The sequence below is a fragment of the Heterodontus francisci genome, chromosome 20 (genome assembly GCF_036365525.1).
Source record: "Heterodontus francisci isolate sHetFra1 chromosome 20, sHetFra1.hap1, whole genome shotgun sequence".
NCBI classification, from domain to species: domain Eukaryota; kingdom Metazoa; phylum Chordata; class Chondrichthyes; order Heterodontiformes; family Heterodontidae; genus Heterodontus; species Heterodontus francisci.
Window position 1 is genome coordinate 23336593 of NC_090390.1, and position 4915 is coordinate 23341507.

The window sequence follows — 4915 nt, forward strand, 5'->3', positions numbered from 1 at the left end:
CCTTTTCTAATGATGTTATATATATGTAATAGTGCTTCTGCTAGCTCTTCCCTAACTTTTTTTAATATGCACAGATGCAGCCAGGGGACCAGGGCTTTTATCCTCTTTGAGTTTGATTAGTTTATCAATCATTTCCCACTTCTCCCCTACTGCACTTTGTATCGTAAATGTCTTTATATCTTTTTTTATTATCTTATTCTTATGTTATGAAAAGATTGTACACACACTGCAGCCATGGTGCACTGATAGTGGAGACTGAGTCTAGTAGCATGGCTTATTTTCTATCCTTTCTAGAATGATAATGAAAAGGATTAACATGTCAATAAAGAGTGGCTATTTAATGGAATCTGGATTGTTTCAACTGACATCAGAGCTGACACTCAATCTGTCCTTTCAATACGAACAACTCTTGTTTGGACATATCCCTCCCCTTCCTACTCCTGATCCCAAGTTGTGAAGGACCTTAGAACAATATGCTACATTAAAGATGCTATATAACAGCAACATGTATTTATACAGCACCTTTAATGTAATAAAAAAATCCCAAGGCACCTCACAGGGTATTATAAAGCATAATATGACATTGAGCCAGATAAGGAAATATTAGGTCAGATTTTTTTTTTATTCGTGGGCGTTGCTGGCTGGGCCAGCATTTATTGCCCATCCCTAATTGCCCTTGAGAAGGTGGTGGTAACTGCCTTCTTGATCTGCTGCAGTCCTTGGGGTGCAGGTACGCTCACAGTGCTGTTAGGAAGGGATTTCCAGGATTTTGACCCAGTGACAGTGAAGGAACAGCGACATAGTTCCAAGGCAGGATGGTGTGTGGCTTGGAGGGGAACTTGTAGGTGGTGGTGTTCCCATGCAACTGCTGCCCTTGTCCTTCTAGGTGGTAGAGGTCGGGGATTTGGAAGGTGCTGTCTAAGGAGCTTTGGTGCATTGCATCTTGTAGATGGTAGACACTGCTGCCACTGCGTTGGTGGTGAAGGGAGTGAATGTTAAAGGTGGTGAATGAGGTGCCAAACAAGCGGGCTGCTTTGTCCTGGATGGTGTCGAGCTTCTTGGGTGTTGTGGGAGCTGCACCCATCCAGGCGAATGGAGAGTATTCCATCACACTGCTGACTTGTGCCTTGTAGATGGTGGACAGGTATTGGGGAGACAGGAGGTGAGTCACTCATTGCAGAATTCCCAGCCTCTGACCTGCTCTTGTAGCCACAGCATTTATGTAGCTGGTCCAGTTCAGTTTCTGGTCAATGGTAACCCCAGAATGCTGATCGTGGGTGACTTCGTGATGGTAATGCCATTGACCATCAAGGGGAGATGGTTAGATTCTCTCTTGTTTGAGATCGTCATTGCCTGCCAAATGTATTTGGACACGGGCTGTTTCAGTATCTCAGGAGTCACGAATGGTACTGAACATGGTGCAATCATCAGCGAACACACCACTTCTGACCTTATAATGGAAGGAAGGTCATTAGAACATACGAATTAGGAGCAGGAGTAGACCACTTGACCCATCGAGCCGGCTCCGCCATTCAATAAGTTCATGGCTGAAATGATTAGTCCACATTTCCACCTACCCCCGATAACCTTCCGCCCCCTTCATTGATGAAGCAGCTGAAAATGGTTGGACCCCGGACACTACCCTGAGGAAGTCCTGCAGTGATTTCCTGGGACTGAGATGATTGACCTCCAACAACCACAACCATCTTCCTTTGTGCTAGGTATGACTAGGAATGTGGGATGACCAAAAACTTGATCAAAAAGATAGGTTTTAAGGAGTGTCTTAAAGGAGGAAAGTGAAGTGGAGAGACAGAGAGGTGTAGGGAGGGAATTCCAGAGCACAGGGCCTAGGCAGCTGAAGGTGCAGCCACCACTGGGGGAGTGATTAAAATCAGGGGTACTCAAGTGGCCAGAATTAGATGAGAGTATATATCTCTGAGGGTTGTGGGGCTGGAGGAGATTACAGAGATAGGGAGGGGCGAGGCCTTGGAGGGATTTGAAAACAAGGATAGGAATTTCAAAATTGAAGTGCTGCTTAATTGGGAATCAAGGTAAGTAGGTCAGCAAGCACAGGGATCATCGGTGAACCAGACTTTGGTGTGAGTTAGGACATGGGCAGCAGAGTTTTGGATGGCCTCGAGATTACAGAGGGGAGAATGTGGGAGGTAGGCCCTGAGTGCACTAGAATAGCCAAGTGTAGAGGTAACAGAAGCATGGATGAGGATTTCAGCAGCAGATGAGCTAAGGCAGGGTCAGAGTTGGGCAATGTTATAGACGTGGAAATAGGCGGTCTTAGTGATGGTGCATGTTAAGTTTCGTACCCCAAGCATGAAGAAACTAGACTCACAATTTCTGTGTGTGTAGGCTTTATTCAGATGGCTGCCCAGACCTGTCTTAGTTTCACTTTTGGAATCACGCCCCCTCAGGGCTGACTGACAGCATAGTGAGCCATCTTAAAAACACAGCACAGAGCAATCAATCACTGAGCAATCAAACGCAACATATTTTCCCCTGTGTAGACTAAGGAGCGTATTTTGAATTAAACCTTCATAAGCATCAAACAAAGTATATATTGAGTCATTTCTTAGAGTGTGTTTGTTCCTCTCAGTACACAAATAATCTTCGTGATATGGAGATCTTCTATAATGGTGCTGAGATCAATAAGTTGTGGTTCAGCGTGATCATCTCGATGAGGTAGATGATGAACGCCATGATCGCTAATCAGAAAAGTAAATGTATCTTCATAGTCACAACCGTTGAAATCTCCAGGTCTGCTCGCAATCAAGCATCTTGTGTTCCACTTGGTGTTGTCATCTAAGAGATAAGTGTTGGTACTGAGCATCCACGTGATCTGTTTAGGTCGCAATAGAGACAATGTGAGCTTGTGGTTGCGATTTGGATGCTGGATGTGAACCCAATCTCTGACTGCGAATCGTGGTCTCCTTGCGCTTGTTCGCTTATCGGAGTACGCTTTTACTTTGCCTTCTCACTTCACGATTTCTTCTGCTTTTGCTCTGACATTCACGTTGAATGGTGGTGATGGCTCAGGAATGGTCAGCGGTGTGTGAATGTTGCGATCAATCATAAGTTTGGCCAGTGTCTTGCCGGCCACCGAATGTGGGGTGGATCGATACGTACACAGTAGGATATGGATTGTTCAAATGTTTTCCCCTCTGACATTCTAGCTCTCAAACTGTCCTTGATCACCCTGTTGAAACGTTTGACGTCGCTGTTGATTATAGATTGTATCAAGATATCAGATGGTGATGAATTCCGTAGCTTGCTAGGAACTCCGTGAATTGACTGGAAACAAACTGCGGTCTGTAGTCTGTAGTGATTGTCTCTGGCAAACCCCAAATTGTAAACAACTTGTCTAGAACGTCAATGACCAAAGTGGTGGTTATGGAATTAGTTGTCGTGATTTCCAGCCACTTGTTATGTAGATCATGAACGCTGGGGGCTGCAAGTACTTCTCTGAAAATATCTACTTGGAGCTGTTGCCGTGATTTTGTTGGCCATGGGACCGGCTGTAGAGGTAAGGGACACAGTTTAGCAGATTTTTCACTGAATGTACATGCTATGTAGTTTCTGATGAACTCTTCTATGCAGCAATCCATTGCTGGCCACCAGACTGCTTCATGGGATCGTTGTTTTATCTTAATGACACCCAGATGTCCTTCATGGGCAATATGCAACACCTGCTGCTGTAGAGCTTTTGGGATAACTGCTCGAGTTCCGTGTGCAGTACAGTTGGCATCAAACAATGCAAGCTGATTGTGTACTCTATAGTATGAGAACAATTCTTCCTCTTTTTCACAAGGCCAGTTGGTTTTAAGGTACTGGCTTACTTTCTGCAGTACGCTGTCTGCCACTGAGACTGCCTTCAACTCCTCTCGTGTCACAAGATTCGTGGTCACGTGCAAAATCACTACGCTTCGCTATCACTAACGTTGTCTGCGATAGTAGTGCGGCTAAGCATGTCAACTACTCTGTTGCATGAACCTGTGAGATACTCAACCTCAAAGTTGTAATGGGGAAGGTGATCAGACCATCGGTAGATGCGTAAAGGTCAATGACCAGACCCTGATGTGGCCAACAATATAGTCAGCGTTCAGTGCGAAGGGTGAATTCCTACCATAGAGATAAACGTGTCAATGGTCACAAGTGTGGTTGCAGGTTAGTGCTTCCGCTCTCCGGTGCAGTATTCGCGTTCAGTTTCCGACAACGGGTATGACGCGTATGCGATTGGTCGTTTGCTTCCTGCAATGTACTGTGAAAGTACAGCTCCTATCACGTTTCCTGACACATCTGTTGTGACCTACGTTTCTGCACGTGAGTTGAGATGCTTGAGGACTGGTGGAGATGCTCTCTTCACCCTTAACGTGTCAAACTGTGTTAGCGTACTGTGTGTGTGGTTGCCCATTCCCACTGTGTATCTTTGCACAGTAGCTTTTGAAAAGTTTCCACGATCCCTGCATACTGGGGCACAAATTTCTGATAAAAGTTGGTAGTGCTGAGGATCAAAGCCAACTCTCTCATTTTACACAGGGCTGGAAGCTCATGAATGGCATTTAAGTTGTTATACATAGAGATTACTCCAGCCACTGTCGCTTTGTACCCAAGAAAGTCAATCTAAGATGCCACAAATGTGCATTTGTCCTTGTTGCGTGTCAAATTGTGTTTTGCAAGTTGAACGAGCACTGAAGTTAACCGCTGATCGTATTCTGCTTTGTCCCTTTCATGGACAATGACACCGTCAAGGAGGTTGAGCATCACCTTGATGTCTGGCAAGACTGAAGAGACAATCTTCTGGAATGGGCTCGGTGCTGAATTTAGTCCATAGAACATTCTGCAGTACTGAAACATGCCGTCGTGTGTAACAAAGGCTTTGAGATGTCGGATTTGCTCCGCTAGT